Here is a 16,003-nt window from a genome sequence, read left to right on the forward strand (position 1 = left end):
CCCACCGGCTTCCATGCTTCCTCCTCCGTGTGGACCACCTCCACATCTGATTGTCCTGGTCACACACTGTTTGGTTGCCAGGGCCGCCAGAACAATACCTCAGCTCCCTTCCCTGGAGCCCTCAGCATCACATTCTGGACTGTGTTCCCACTCAAGAGTCTGTCGGTCCTATATATGGTGACCCATTGATTCCTTTTGCTCAAAACCCACCCTGGTAATTCCCCATACCTCATCCTAGAGTGTCCCCCTCTTCAGGGCCCCTCTTGCTCGCACCTCCCTAGGGAAACGACCCCGTGCCCCTCCCCCAGGCTTTCCTGTCACACTCTCCCTGACCCTGGTCACACATGCCACACTCCCCCTAGATAGCCCTCCTTCCACTTGTGTCAGGAGGGTCCCAGCTGCCTTCAAGGCCCTGGGGCTGAGGCCAGCCTTTCTCTCTCTGACCCCTTAGAAGTCAGCCCACCACTGACTCCACCACAAGTGCCTCCTGTCCAAGTGTCCATGGTGGACGATGGGCCCCTTGAGCTCGAGGTCCAGAATCGGGTTCTGGGAAGGTGCCGTGGGTTCGTCTGTGAACTGATGCACTTCCTTAGGAGCTCAAAATGGCATCTGAGATCATCACAGATGACTGTCCTAAGTGCTAACGTAGGATCTCATAGCTACGCCTTTAGATGCACGCACACACACACACACACATGCAAGTTACTACAAACATGGCCGTGTTGGACGTGCCTCTAGGACGAGTAGAGCCTCAAGAATGTCCCGGACCTCAATCTGCAGAGGGCACATCTCCATCCCCTCCAGGCTGTAAACAGGCTACTCATTCTCCCACCATGACACCCCCCCCCCAAGCTGCTCTCCAGTGGCCACCGCCTCCTCCAAGAAAGGAAGTTCCCTGGGATGGGATGTGACACCCAGATGTCTCTCCCGCACCTCCGATGACTGGGGATGGATGCAGCTCTGCTTCCCAGGGGTGAAGTTGCTGGTGGGGTGGGGTGCCCCCTCATCCTCCCCAAGGCCAGACCAGCCCCCATGACACAGAGGGTGGCCCTGGGGCCTCTGTGCAGCTGCAGGTGGGCCCGGGCAGGCGGTGGAGGGGGTGTCAGGAGGGTTTATGTTCGAGGCTGTGTCACTGTGTGCTGTGTTCGGCGGAGGGACCAAGCTGACCGTGCTGGGTGAGTCTCCCCCTTCCCCTCCTCTTCGGGGTCCACAGTGAAATTTGGGCAGATTTTCTGGTCTTTTCCCTCCTGTCTGAGGTTGGGGTCTCACTCTCTGGAGCCTGTCACCTTCACCCTTCTAGGCTGTCCATCCCCCCCAAGCCTGTCGTTCTTCACAGCAACTGGTGGGCGTGGTGGGGACGGGCTCAGTGACCCTCCTGCCACCCCTCGTTCTGCCCATCCCGGGCCTTCCCTCCAGGCCCTTCTTCTCTGGATGCTGGGGCGTCAGCTCCCTCCTCAGGGTGCCCAGCCCCAGGGTCTGAGGAGAATGGAGGGGCTGAGGTCCAAGGAATGGGGGGTCTCGGGCTGGGGCACCGGGTCCAGGGATGTGGGAAGGACACTGGAAAGAGCTGGACAGAGCATGGCTGTCATCCTGGGATCTTTCTGCTCAGGGACCCAAATGGGGGCTAGTGAGGGATCCCAAAGCCAGGGAACTTGGAGAGAGGAGGAGGGAACAGTACACGGGGGAAGGGTGGACGAGTATCCCGTTGAGAAGGTGGCCTCAGGGTGCTAGGTCCCCATCCTCCTCCCAGCTAGCAGGACACCCCAGGCCGCACAGATCTCAGGACACTCGGGCCTTAAGGGTCACCGCATCCAGTTACACACTGGACGTGAACCCCTAGCTCAGACGCCCAGGGTGGGGACTCCTCATAGGGACAGGTGACAGGAACTGACCCGGCCAGGCAGACAGATGTCCTAGGACAGACAGATCCCCAGCAGGACTTCACAGGTCAGGGGACCCCTCAGAACAGACACAGCCCCAGGCTCAGAACACAACATTCACCCACATGGAAACTCTCATTTGTGGGACTCCCTGGACCCAGCCCCGGGGCTGATGCTCCCTCCACCCTGGCAGCCCTAGAGGGGTCTCTGTGGCAGCCCTAGAGGGTTGGGGGCTGCGAGGCTGGTGTCAGGGGTACTGTGGGCAACAACCCCCCTGCCCGAAAGGGAAGAGAGCCTCAACGGGGGACAGACAGACGGCCTGTATGAGGACACCGGACGAAAACCAGGGGAAGTTCTCAGACAGACAGATGCCCAGGACAGACAGACACCCAGAGGAAAGAGGGGACCTCAGGGTGGACGCCAGGCAGCACCAGGGAGCAGAGGGTGGGATGTGGCTTATGGGACGTGGGAGCCTGAGGAAGAGATGGAGACTTGCAAGGGAGCCCCGAACTCCCAGGAGTCGGGCACTGAGGATCCCCTGACAGAAGGTGAGCGACCCCAGCCATGACTGCCTGACCTCAGGGGAGCAAGGGCCCGCCTGGGATCCATGCACTGGACTTTGGGCACCTGTGCCCGCTTCTCCTGAGGTCAAGGGCTCCCGTGATGGACGCTGCCCCAGTGACCTCCCTTCTCTCCCCGACTTTGCAGGTCAGCCCACGTCTGCGCCCTCAGTCACTCTGTTCGCGCCCTCCACTGAGGAGCTCAGCGCCAACAAGGCCACCCTGGTGTGTCTCATCAATGACTTCTACCCGGGCAGCGTGAAGGTGGTCTGGAAGGCAGGCAGCAACACCATCACCAAGGGCGTGGAGACCACCCAGCCCTCGAAACAGAGCAACAGCAAGTACGCGGCCAGCAGCTACCTGGCCCTGACGGCCAGCGAGTGGAAATCTTACAACAGTGTCAGCTGCCAGGTCACGCACGAGGGGAGAACCGTGGAGAAGACAGTGTCGCCTTCCGAGTGCACTTAGGTCCTGGTCCTCCCACCCTCAGGGCACTGGAGCCACAGGACCCCTGGAGGGTCTACCCACCCATCCTGGTCCCCCCAGCCCTTCCTCTTGCACCCAATCAACTCTCAATAAAATGTCCTCATTGTCATTCAGAAATTGTGCTCTCTGCTCATGTTTGTTTCTACATTTGCTGTCCAGAACTCAACCAACCTCACGTGTGAAGAAAATCCTCTTACCCTTTTGGGAAACAAGTTAGAGGATGGAGTCTTGGGGCTTTTGCAAGGGATGGTTTCACTGTCACCCGGGGAACCCCCCCCCCTCCCCGCAGAGAACATTCGAGAACAGGGAATCGGGCAGCTGCAGAAATGGAAGTCTGTCCACCCTCCCCACCGGCTTCCATGCTTCCTCCTCCGTGTGGACCACCTCCACATCTGATTGTCCTGGTCACACACTGTTTGGTTGCCAGGGCCGCCAGAACAATACCTCAGCTCCCTTCCCTGGAGCCCTCAGCATCACATTCTGGACTGTGTTCCCACTCAAGAGTCTGTCGGTCCTATATATGGTGACCCATTGATTCCTTTTGCTCAAAACCCACCCTGGTAATTCCCCATACCTCATCCTAGAGTGTCCCCCTCTTCAGGGCCCCTCTTGCTCGCACCTCCCTAGGGAAACGACCCCGTGCCCCTCCCCCAGGCTTTCCTGTCACACTCTCCCTGACCCTGGTCACACATGCCACACTCCCCCTAGATAGCCCTCCTTCCACTTGTGTCAGGAGGGTCCCAGCTGCCTTCAAGGCCCTGGGGCTGAGGCCAGCCTTTCTCTCTCTGACCCCTTAGAAGTCAGCCCACCACTGACTCCACCACAAGTGCCTCCTGTCCAAGTGTCCATGGTGGACGATGGGCCCCTTGAGCTCGAGGTCCAGAATCGGGTTCTGGGAAGGTGCCGTGGGTTCGTCTGTGAACTGATGCACTTCCTTAGGAGCTCAAAATGGCATCTGAGATCATCACAGATGACTGTCCTAAGTGCTAACGTAGGATCTCATAGCTACGCCTTTAGATGCACGCACACACACACACACACATGCAAGTTACTACAAACATGGCCGTGTTGGACGTGCCTCTAGGACGAGTAGAGCCTCAAGAATGTCCCGGACCTCAATCTGCAGAGGGCACATCTCCATCCCCTCCAGGCTGTAAACAGGCTACTCATTCTCCCACCATGACACCCCCCCCCCAAGCTGCTCTCCAGTGGCCACCGCCTCCTCCAAGAAAGGAAGTTCCCTGGGATGGGATGTGACACCCAGATGTCTCTCCCGCACCTCCGATGACTGGGGATGGATGCAGCTCTGCTTCCCAGGGGTGAAGTTGCTGGTGGGGTGGGGTGCCCCCTCATCCTCCCCAAGGCCAGACCAGCCCCCATGACACAGAGGGTGGCCCTGGGGCCTCTGTGCAGCTGCAGGTGGGCCCGGGCAGGCGGTGGAGGGGGTGTCAGGAGGGTTTATGTTCGAGGCTGTGTCACTGTGTGCTGTGTTCGGCGGAGGGACCAAGCTGACCGTGCTGGGTGAGTCTCCCCCTTCCCCTCCTCTTCGGGGTCCACAGTGAAATTTGGGCAGATTTTCTGGTCTTTTCCCTCCTGTCTGAGGTTGGGGTCTCACTCTCTGGAGCCTGTCACCTTCACCCTTCTAGGCTGTCCATCCCCCCCAAGCCTGTCGTTCTTCACAGCAACTGGTGGGCGTGGTGGGGACGGGCTCAGTGACCCTCCTGCCACCCCTCGTTCTGCCCATCCCGGGCCTTCCCTCCAGGCCCTTCTTCTCTGGATGCTGGGGCGTCAGCTCCCTCCTCAGGGTGCCCAGCCCCAGGGTCTGAGGAGAATGGAGGGGCTGAGGTCCAAGGAATGGGGGGTCTCGGGCTGGGGCACCGGGTCCAGGGATGTGGGAAGGACACTGGAAAGAGCTGGACAGAGCATGGCTGTCATCCTGGGATCTTTCTGCTCAGGGACACAAATGGGGGCTAGTGAGGGACCCCAAAGCCAGGGAACTTGGAGAGAGGAGGAGGGAACAGTACACGGGGGAAGGGTGGACGAGTATCCCGTTGAGAAGGTGGCCTCAGGGTGCTAGGTCCCCATCCTCCTCCCAGCTAGCAGGACACCCCAGGCCGCACAGATCTCAGGACACTCGGGCCTTAAGGGTCACCGCATCCAGTTACACACTGGACGTGAACCCCTAGCTCAGACGCCCAGGGTGGGGACTCCTCATAGGGACAGGTGACAGGAACTGACCCGGCCAGGCAGACAGATGTCCTAGGACAGACAGATCCCCAGCAGGACTTCACAGGTCAGGGGACCCCTCAGAACAGACACAGCCCCAGGCTCAGAACACAACATTCACCCACATGGAAACTCTCATTTGTGGGACTCCCTGGACCCAGCCCCGGGGCTGATGCTCCCTCCACCCTGGCAGCCCTAGAGGGGTCTCTGTGGCAGCCCTAGAGGGTTGGGGGCTGCGAGGCTGGTGTCAGGGGTACTGTGGGCAACAACCCCCCTGCCCGAAAGGGAAGAGAGCCTCAACGGGGGACAGACAGACGGCCTGTATGAGGACACCGGACGAAAACCAGGGGAAGTTCTCAGACAGACAGATGCCCAGGACAGACAGACACCCAGAGGAAAGAGGGGACCTCAGGGTGGACGCCAGGCAGCACCAGGGAGCAGAGGGTGGGATGTGGCTTATGGGACGTGGGAGCCTGAGGAAGAGATGGAGACTTGCAAGGGAGCCCCGAACTCCCAGGAGTCGGGCACTGAGGATCCCCTGACAGAAGGTGAGCGACCCCAGCCATGACTGCCTGACCTCAGGGGAGCAAGGGCCCGCCTGGGATCCATGCACTGGACTTTGGGCACCTGTGCCCGCTTCTCCTGAGGTCAAGGGCTCCCGTGATGGACGCTGCCCCAGTGACCTCCCTTCTCTCCCCGACTTTGCAGGTCAGCCCACGTCTGCGCCCTCAGTCACTCTGTTCGCACCCTCCACTGAGGAGCTCAGCGCCAACAAGGCCACCCTGGTGTGTCTCATCAATGACTTCTACCCGGGCAGCGTGAAGGTGGTCTGGAAGGCAGGCAGCAACACCATCACCAAGGGCGTGGAGACCACCCAGCCCTCGAAACAGAGCAACAGCAAGTACGCGGCCAGCAGCTACCTGGCCCTGACGGCCAGCGAGTGGAAATCTTACAACAGTGTCAGCTGCCAGGTCACGCACGAGGGGAGAACCGTGGAGAAGACAGTGTCGCCTTCCGAGTGCACTTAGGTCCTGGTCCTCCCACCCTCAGGGCACTGGAGCCACAGGACCCCTGGAGGGTCTACCCACCCATCCTGGTCCCCCCAGCCCTTCCTCTTGCACCCAATCAACTCTCAATAAAATGTCCTCATTGTCATTCAGAAATTGTGCTCTCTGCTCATGTTTGTTTCTACATTTGCTGTCCAGAACTCAACCAACCTCACGTGTGAAGAAAATCCTCTTACCCTTTTGGGAAACAAGTTAGAGGATGGAGTCTTGGGGCTTTTGCAAGGGATGGTTTCACTGTCACCCGGGGAACCCCCCCCCTCAGAGAACATTCGAGAACAGGGAATCGGGCAGCTGCAGAAATGGAAGTCTGTCCACCCTCCCCACCGGCTTCCATGCTTCCTCCTCCGTGTGGACCACCTCCACATCTGATTGTCCTGGTCACACACTGTTTGGTTGCCAGGGCCGCCAGAACAATACCTCAGCTCCCTTCCCTGGAGCCCTCAGCATCACATTCTGGACTGTGTTCCCACTCAAGAGTCTGTCGGTCCTATATATGGTGACCCATTGATTCCTTTTGCTCAAAACCCACCCTGGTAATTCCCCATACCTCATCCTAGAGTGTCCCCCTCTTCAGGGCCCCTCTTGCTCGCACCTCCCTAGGGAAACGACCCCGTGCCCCTCCCCCAGGCTTTCCTGTCACACTCTCCCTGACCCTGGTCACACATGCCACACTCCCCCTAGATAGCCCTCCTTCCACTTGTGTCAGGAGGGTCCCAGCTGCCTTCAAGGCCCTGGGGCTGAGGCCAGCCTTTCTCTCTCTGACCCCTTAGAAGTCAGCCCACCACTGACTCCACCACAAGTGCCTCCTGTCCAAGTGTCCATGGTGGACGATGGGCCCCTTGAGCTCGAGGTCCAGAATCGGGTTCTGGGAAGGTGCCGTGGGTTCGTCTGTGAACTGATGCACTTCCTTAGGAGCTCAAAATGGCATCTGAGATCATCACAGATGACTGTCCTAAGTGCTAACGTAGGATCTCATAGCTACGCCTTTAGATGCACGCACACACACACACACACATGCAAGTTACTACAAACATGGCCGTGTTGGACGTGCCTCTAGGACGAGTAGAGCCTCAAGAATGTCCCGGACCTCAATCTGCAGAGGGCACATCTCCATCCCCTCCAGGCTGTAAACAGGCTACTCATTCTCCCACCATGACACCCCCCCCCAAGCTGCTCTCCAGTGGCCACCGCCTCCTCCAAGAAAGGAAGTTCCCTGGGATGGGATGTGACACCCAGATGTCTCTCCCGCACCTCCGATGACTGGGGATGGATGCAGCTCTGCTTCCCAGGGGTGAAGTTGCTGGTGGGGTGGGGTGCCCCCTCATCCTCCCCAAGGCCAGACCAGCCCCCATGACACAGAGGGTGGCCCTGGGGCCTCTGTGCAGCTGCAGGTGGGCCCGGGCAGGCGGTGGAGGGGGTGTCAGGAGGGTTTATGTTCGAGGCTGTGTCACTGTGTGCTGTGTTCGGCGGAGGGACCAAGCTGACCGTGCTGGGTGAGTCTCCCCCTTCCCCTCCTCTTCGGGGTCCACAGTGAAATTTGGGCAGATTTTCTGGTCTTTTCCCTCCTGTCTGAGGTTGGGGTCTCACTCTCTGGAGCCTGTCACCTTCACCCTTCTAGGCTGTCCATCCCCCCCAAGCCTGTCGTTCTTCACAGCAACTGGTGGGCGTGGTGGGGACGGGCTCAGTGACCCTCCTGCCACCCCTCGTTCTGCCCATCCCGGGCCTTCCCTCCAGGCCCTTCTTCTCTGGATGCTGGGGCGTCAGCTCCCTCCTCAGGGTGCCCAGCCCCAGGGTCTGAGGAGAATGGAGGGGCTGAGGTCCAAGGAATGGGGGGTCTCGGGCTGGGGCACCGGGTCCAGGGATGTGGGAAGGACACTGGAAAGAGCTGGACAGAGCATGGCTGTCATCCTGGGATCTTTCTGCTCAGGGACCCAAATGGGGGCTAGTGAGGGACCCCAAAGCCAGGGAACTTGGAGAGAGGAGGAGGGAACAGTACACGGGGGAAGGGTAGACGAGTATCCCGTTGAGAAGGTGGCCTCAGGGTGCTAGGTCCCCATCCTCCTCCCAGCTAGCAGGACACCCCAGGCCGCACAGATCTCAGGACACTCGGGCCTTAAGGGTCACCGCATCCAGTTACACACTGGACGTGAACCCCTAGCTCAGACGCCCAGGGTGGGGACTCCTCATAGGGACAGGTGACAGGAACTGACCCGGCCAGGCAGACAGATGTCCTAGGACAGACAGATCCCCAGCAGGACTTCACAGGTCAGGGGACCCCTCAGAACAGACACAGCCCCAGGCTCAGAACACAACATTCACCCACATGGAAACTCTCATTTGTGGGACTCCCTGGACCCAGCCCCGGGGCTGATGCTCCCTCCACCCTGGCAGCCCTAGAGGGGTCTCTGTGGCAGCCCTAGAGGGTTGGGGGCTGCGAGGCTGGTGTCAGGGGTACTGTGGGCAACAACCCCCCCGCCGAAAGGGAAGAGAGCCTCAACGGGGGACAGACAGACGGCCTGTATGAGGACACCGGACGAAAACCAGGGGAAGTTCTCAGACAGACAGATGCCCAGGACAGACAGACACCCAGAGGAAAGAGGGGACCTCAGGGTGGACGCCAGGCAGCACCAGGGAGCAGAGGGTGGGATGTGGCTTATGGGACGTGGGAGCCTGAGGAAGAGATGGAGACTTGCAAGGGAGCCCCGAACTCCCAGGAGTCGGGCACTGAGGATCCCCTGACAGAAGGTGAGCGACCCCAGCCATGACTGCCTGACCTCAGGGGAGCAAGGGCCCGCCTGGGATCCATGCACTGGACTTTGGGCACCTGTGCCCGCTTCTCCTGAGGTCAAGGGCTCCCGTGATGGACGCTGCCCCAGTGACCTCCCGTCTCTTCCCGACTTTGCAGGTCAGCCCACGTCTGCGCCCTCAGTCACTCTGTTCGCGCCCTCCACTGAGGAGCTCAGCGCCAACAAGGCCACCCTGGTGTGTCTCATCAATGACTTCTACCCGGGCAGCGTGAAGGTGGTCTGGAAGGCAGGCAGCAACACCATCACCAAGGGTGTGGAGACCACCCAGCCCTCGAAACAGAGCAACAGCAAGTACGCGGCCAGCAGCTACCTGGCCCTGACGGCCAGCGAGTGGAAATCTTACAACAGTGTCAGCTGCCAGGTCACGCACGAGGGGAGAACCGTGGAGAAGACAGTGTCGCCTTCCGAGTGCACTTAGGTCCTGGTCCTCCCACCCTCAGGGCACTGGAGCCACAGGACCCCTGGAGGGTCTACCCACCCATCCTGGTCCCCCCAGCCCTTCCTCTTGCACCCAATCAACTCTCAATAAAATGTCCTCATTGTCATTCAGAAATTGTGCTCTCTGCTCATGTTTGTTTCTACATTTGCTGTCCAGAACTCAACCAACCTCACGTGTGAAGAAAATCCTCTTACCCTTTTGGGAAACAAGTTAGAGGATGGAGTCTTGGGGCTTTTGCAAGGGATGGTTTCACTGTCACCCGGGGAACCCCCCCCCCTCCCCGCAGAGAACATTCGAGAACAGGGAATCGGGCAGCTGCAGAAATGGAAGTCTGTCCACCCTCCCCACCGGCTTCCATGCTTCCTCCTCCGTGTGGACCACCTCCACATCTGATTGTCCTGGTCACACACTGTTTGGTTGCCAGGGCCGCCAGAACAATACCTCAGCTCCCTTCCCTGGAGCCCTCAGCATCACATTCTGGACTGTGTTCCCACTCAAGAGTCTGTCGGTCCTATATATGGTGACCCATTGATTCCTTTTGCTCAAAACCCACCCTGGTAATTCCCCATACCTCATCCTAGAGTGTCCCCCTCTTCAGGGCCCCTCTTGCTCGCACCTCCCTAGGGAAACGACCCCGTGCCCCTCCCCCAGGCTTTCCTGTCACACTCTCCCTGACCCTGGTCACACATGCCACACTCCCCCTAGATAGCCCTCCTTCCACTTGTGTCAGGAGGGTCCCAGCTGCCTTCAAGGCCCTGGGGCTGAGGCCAGCCTTTCTCTCTCTGACCCCTTAGAAGTCAGCCCACCACTGACTCCACCACAAGTGCCTCCTGTCCAAGTGTCCATGGTGGACGATGGGCCCCTTGAGCTCGAGGTCCAGAATCGGGTTCTGGGAAGGTGCCGTGGGTTCGTCTGTGAACTGATGCACTTCCTTAGGAGCTCAAAATGGCATCTGAGATCATCACAGATGACTGTCCTAAGTGCTAACGTAGGATCTCATAGCTACGCCTTTAGATGCACGCACACACACACACACACATGCAAGTTACTACAAACATGGCCGTGTTGGACGTGCCTCTAGGACGAGTAGAGCCTCAAGAATGTCCCGGACCTCAATCTGCAGAGGGCACATCTCCATCCCCTCCAGGCTGTAAACAGGCTACTCATTCTCCCACCATGACACCCCCCCCCAAGCTGCTCTCCAGTGGCCACCGCCTCCTCCAAGAAAGGAAGTTCCCTGGGATGGGATGTGACACCCAGATGTCTCTCCCGCACCTCCGATGACTGGGGATGGATGCAGCTCTGCTTCCCAGGGGTGAAGTTGCTGGTGGGGTGGGGTGCCCCCTCATCCTCCCCAAGGCCAGACCAGCCCCCATGACACAGAGGGTGGCCCTGGGGCCTCTGTGCAGCTGCAGGTGGGCCCGGGCAGGCGGTGGAGGGGGTGTCAGGAGGGTTTATGTTCGAGGCTGTGTCACTGTGTGCTGTGTTCGGCGGAGGGACCAAGCTGACCGTGCTGGGTGAGTCTCCCCCTTCCCCTCCTCTTCGGGGTCCACAGTGAAATTTGGGCAGATTTTCTGGTCTTTTCCCTCCTGTCTGAGGTTGGGGTCTCACTCTCTGGAGCCTGTCACCTTCACCCTTCTAGGCTGTCCATCCCCCCCAAGCCTGTCGTTCTTCACAGCAACTGGTGGGCGTGGTGGGGACGGGCTCAGTGACCCTCCTGCCACCCCTCGTTCTGCCCATCCCGGGCCTTCCCTCCAGGCCCTTCTTCTCTGGATGCTGGGGCGTCAGCTCCCTCCTCAGGGTGCCCAGCCCCAGGGTCTGAGGAGAATGGAGGGGCTGAGGTCCAAGGAATGGGGGGTCTCGGGCTGGGGCACCGGGTCCAGGGATGTGGGAAGGACACTGGAAAGAGCTGGACAGAGCATGGCTGTCATCCTGGGATCTTTCTGCTCAGGGACCCAAATGGGGGCTAGTGAGGGACCCCAAAGCCAGGGAACTTGGAGAGAGGAGGAGGGAACAGTACATGGGGGAAGGGTAGACGAGTATCCCGTTGAGAAGGTGGCCTCAGGGTGCTAGGTCCCCATCCTCCTCCCAGCTAGCAGGACACCCCAGGCCACACAGATCTCAGGACACTCGGGCCTTAAGGGTCACCGCATCCAGTTACACACTGGACGTGAACCCCTAGCTCAGACGCCCAGGGTGGGGACTCCTCATAGGGACAGGTGACAGGAACTGACCCGGCCAGGCAGACAGATGTCCTAGGACAGACAGATCCCCAGCAGGACTTCACAGGTCAGGGGACCCCTCAGAACAGACACAGCCCCAGGCTCAGAACACAACATTCACCCACATGGAAACTCTCATTTGTGGGACTCCCTGGACCCAGCCCCAGGGCTGATGCTCCCTCCACCCTGGCAGCCCTAGAGGGGTCTCTGTGGCAGCCCTAGAGGGTTGGGGGCTGCGAGGCTGGTGTCAGGGGTACTGTGGGCAACAACCCCCCCGCCGAAAGGGAAGAGAGCCTCAACGGGGGACAGACAGACGGCCTGTATGAGGACACCGGACGAAAACCAGGGGAAGTTCTCAGACAGACAGATGCCCAGGACAGACAGACACCCAGAGGAAAGAGGGGACCTCAGGGTGGACGCCAGGCAGCACCAGGGAGCAGAGGGTGGGATGTGGCTTATGGGACGTGGGAGCCTGAGGAAGAGATGGAGACTTGCAAGGGAGCCCCGAACTCCCAGGAGTCGGGCACTGAGGATCCCCTGACAGAAGGTGAGCGACCCCAGCCATGACTGCCTGACCTCAGGGGAGCAAGGGCCCGCCTGGGATCCATGCACTGGACTTTGGGCACCTGTGCCCGCTTCTCCTGAGGTCAAGGGCTCCCGTGATGGACGCTGCCCCAGTGACCTCCCGTCTCTTCCCGACTTTGCAGGTCAGCCCACGTCTGCGCCCTCAGTCACTCTGTTCGCGCCCTCCACTGAGGAGCTCAGCGCCAACAAGGCCACCCTGGTGTGTCTCATCAATGACTTCTACCCGGGCAGCGTGAAGGTGGTCTGGAAGGCAGGCAGCAACACCATCACCAAGGGTGTGGAGACCACCCAGCCCTCGAAACAGAGCAACAGCAAGTACGCGGCCAGCAGCTACCTGGCCCTGACGGCCAGCGAGTGGAAATCTTACAACAGTGTCAGCTGCCAGGTCACGCACGAGGGGAGAACCGTGGAGAAGACAGTGTCGCCTTCCGAGTGCACTTAGGTCCTGGTCCTCCCACCCTCAGGGCACTGGAGCCACAGGACCCCTGGAGGGTCTACCCACCCATCCTGGTCCCCCCAGCCCTTCCTCTTGCACCCAATCAACTCTCAATAAAATGTCCTCATTGTCATTCAGAAATTGTGCTCTCTGCTCATGTTTGTTTCTACATTTGCTGTCCAGAACTCAACCAACCTCACGTGTGAAGAAAATCCTCTTACCCTTTTGGGAAACAAGTTAGAGGATGGAGTCTTGGGGCTTTTGCAAGGGATGGTTTCACTGTCACCCGGGGAACCCCCCCCCTCCCCGCAGAGAACATTCGAGAACAGGGAATCGGGCAGCTGCAGAAATGGAAGTCTGTCCACCCTCCCCACCGGCTTCCATGCTTCCTCCTCCGTGTGGACCACCTCCACATCTGATTGTCCTGGTCACACACTGTTTGGTTGCCAGGGCCGCCAGAACAATACCTCAGCTCCCTTCCCTGGAGCCCTCAGCATCACATTCTGGACTGTGTTCCCACTCAAGAGTCTGTCGGTCCTATATATGGTGACCCATTGATTCCTTTTGCTCAAAACCCACCCTGGTAATTCCCCATACCTCATCCTAGAGTGTCCCCCTCTTCAGGGCCCCTCTTGCTCGCACCTCCCTAGGGAAACGACCCCGTGCCCCTCCCCCAGGCTTTCCTGTCACACTCTCCCTGACCCTGGTCACACATGCCACACTCCCCCTAGATAGCCCTCCTTCCACTTGTGTCAGGAGGGTCCCAGCTGCCTTCAAGGCCCTGGGGCTGAGGCCAGCCTTTCTCTCTCTGACCCCTTAGAAGTCAGCCCACCACTGACTCCACCACAAGTGCCTCCTGTCCAAGTGTCCATGGTGGACGATGGGCCCCTTGAGCTCGAGGTCCAGAATCGGGTTCTGGGAAGGTGCCGTGGGTTCGTCTGTGAACTGATGCACTTCCTTAGGAGCTCAAAATGGCATCTGAGATCATCACAGATGACTGTCCTAAGTGCTAACGTAGGATCTCATAGCTACGCCTTTAGATGCACGCACACACACACACACACATGCAAGTTACTACAAACATGGCCGTGTTGGACGTGCCTCTAGGACGAGTAGAGCCTCAAGAATGTCCCGGACCTCAATCTGCAGAGGGCACATCTCCATCCCCTCCAGGCTGTAAACAGGCTACTCATTCTCCCACCATGACAACCCCCCCCCAAGCTGCTCTCCAGTGGCCACCGCCTCCTCCAAGAAAGGAAGTTCCCTGGGATGGGATGTGACACCCAGATGTCTCTCCCGCACCTCCGATGACTGGGGATGGATGCAGCTCTGCTTCCCAGGGGTGAAGTTGCTGGTGGGGTGGGGTGCCCCCTCATCCTCCCCAAGGCCAGACCAGCCCCCATGACACAGAGGGTGGCCCTGGGGCCTCTGTGCAGCTGCAGGTGGGCCCGGGCAGGCGGTGGAGGGGGTGTCAGGAGGGTTTATGTTCGAGGCTGTGTCACTGTGTGCTGTGTTCGGCGGAGGGACCAAGCTGACCGTGCTGGGTGAGTCTCCCCCTTCCCCTCCTCTTCGGGGTCCACAGTGAAATTTGGGCAGATTTTCTGGTCTTTTCCCTCCTGTCTGAGGTTGGGGTCTCACTCTCTGGAGCCTGTCACCTTCACCCTTCTAGGCTGTCCATCCCCCCCAAGCCTGTCGTTCTTCACAGCAACTGGTGGGCGTGGTGGGGACGGGCTCAGTGACCCTCCTGCCACCCCTCGTTCTGCCCATCCCGGGCCTTCCCTCCAGGCCCTTCTTCTCTGGATGCTGGGGCGTCAGCTCCCTCCTCAGGGTGCCCAGCCCCAGGGTCTGAGGAGAATGGAGGGGCTGAGGTCCAAGGAATGGGGGGTCTCGGGCTGGGGCACCGGGTCCAGGGATGTGGGAAGGACACTGGAAAGAGCTGGACAGAGCATGGCTGTCATCCTGGGATCTTTCTGCTCAGGGACCCAAATGGGGGCTAGTGAGGGATCCCAAAGCCAGGGAACTTGGAGAGAGGAGGAGGGAACAGTACACGGGGGAAGGGTGGACGAGTATCCCGTTGAGAAGGTGGCCTCAGGGTGCTAGGTCCCCATCCTCCTCCCAGCTAGCAGGACACCCCAGGCCGCACAGATCTCAGGACACTCGGGCCTTAAGGGTCACCGCATCCAGTTACACACTGGACGTGAACCCCTAGCTCAGACGCCCAGGGTGGGGACTCCTCATAGGGACAGGTGACAGGAACTGACCCGGCCAGGCAGACAGATGTCCTAGGACAGACAGATCCCCAGCAGGACTTCACAGGTCAGGGGACCCCTCAGAACAGACACAGCCCCAGGCTCAGAACACAACATTCACCCACATGGAAACTCTCATTTGTGGGACTCCCTGGACCCAGCCCCGGGGCTGATGCTCCCTCCACCCTGGCAGCCCTAGAGGGGTCTCTGTGGCAGCCCTAGAGGGTTGGGGGCTGCGAGGCTGGTGTCAGGGGTACTGTGGGCAACAATCCCCCCGCCCGAAAGGGAAGAGAGCCTCAACGGGGGACAGACAGACGGCCTGTATGAGGACACCGGACGAAAACCAGGGGAAGTTCTCAGACAGACAGATGCCCAGGACAGACAGACACCCAGAGGAAAGAGGGGACCTCAGGGTGGACGCCAGGCAGCACCAGGGAGCAGAGGGTGGGATGTGGCTTATGGGACGTGGGAGCCTGAGGAAGAGATGGAGACTTGCAAGGGAGCCCCGAACTCCCAGGAGTCGGGCACTGAGGATCCCCTGACAGAAGGTGAGCGACCCCAGCCATGACTGCCTGACCTCAGGGGAGCAAGGGCCCGCCTGGGATCCATGCACTGGACTTTGGGCACCTGTGCCCGCTTCTCCTGAGGTCAGGGGCTCCCGTGATGGACGCTGCCCCAGTGACCTCCCGTCTCTCCCCGACTTTGCAGGTCAGCCCACGTCTGCGCCCTCAGTCACTCTGTTCGCACCCTCCACTGAGGAGCTCAACGCCAACAAGGCCACCCTGGTGTGTCTCATCAATGACTTCTACCCGGGCAGCGTGAAGGTGGTCTGGAAGGCAGGCAGCAACACCATCACCAAAGGCGTGGAGACCACCCAGCCCTCGAAACAGAGCAACAGCAAGTACGCGGCCAGCAGCTACCTGGCCCTGACGGCCAGCGAGTGGAAATCTTACAACAGTGTCAGCTGCCAGGTCACGCACGAGGGGAGAACCGTGGAGAAGACAGTGTCGCCTTCCGAGTGCACTTAGGTCCTGGTCCTCCCACCC

The 16,003-nt window shown here is 59.8% G+C and overlaps 5 gene segments (V, D, J or C); all 5 read left to right on the forward strand.

The window, feature by feature from the left end:
* Window positions 1–501: 501 nt before the first annotated feature.
* LOC307062421 (immunoglobulin lambda constant 6-like) lies at window positions 502–2,908 on the forward strand. The segment is given in 3 exons: window positions 502–559; window positions 1,068–1,175; window positions 2,589–2,908.
* Window positions 2,909–3,773: 865 nt separating this feature from the next.
* On the forward strand, window positions 3,774–6,180 carry LOC307062422 (immunoglobulin lambda constant 6-like). The segment is given in 3 exons: window positions 3,774–3,831; window positions 4,340–4,447; window positions 5,861–6,180.
* Window positions 6,181–7,039: 859 nt separating this feature from the next.
* On the forward strand, window positions 7,040–9,444 carry LOC307062424 (immunoglobulin lambda constant 6-like). The segment is given in 3 exons: window positions 7,040–7,097; window positions 7,605–7,712; window positions 9,125–9,444.
* An 865-nt stretch (window positions 9,445–10,309) lies between these two features.
* Window positions 10,310–12,714, forward strand: LOC307062425 (immunoglobulin lambda constant 6-like). The segment is given in 3 exons: window positions 10,310–10,367; window positions 10,875–10,982; window positions 12,395–12,714.
* Window positions 12,715–13,578: 864 nt separating this feature from the next.
* LOC307062426 (immunoglobulin lambda constant 6-like) lies at window positions 13,579–15,985 on the forward strand. The segment is given in 3 exons: window positions 13,579–13,636; window positions 14,145–14,252; window positions 15,666–15,985.
* The last annotated feature ends 18 nt before the right edge of the window (window positions 15,986–16,003 follow it).

This window comes from Hyperoodon ampullatus (genome assembly GCF_949752795.1).
Source record: "Hyperoodon ampullatus genome assembly, chromosome: 13".
Lineage (NCBI taxonomy): Eukaryota > Metazoa > Chordata > Mammalia > Artiodactyla > Ziphiidae > Hyperoodon > Hyperoodon ampullatus.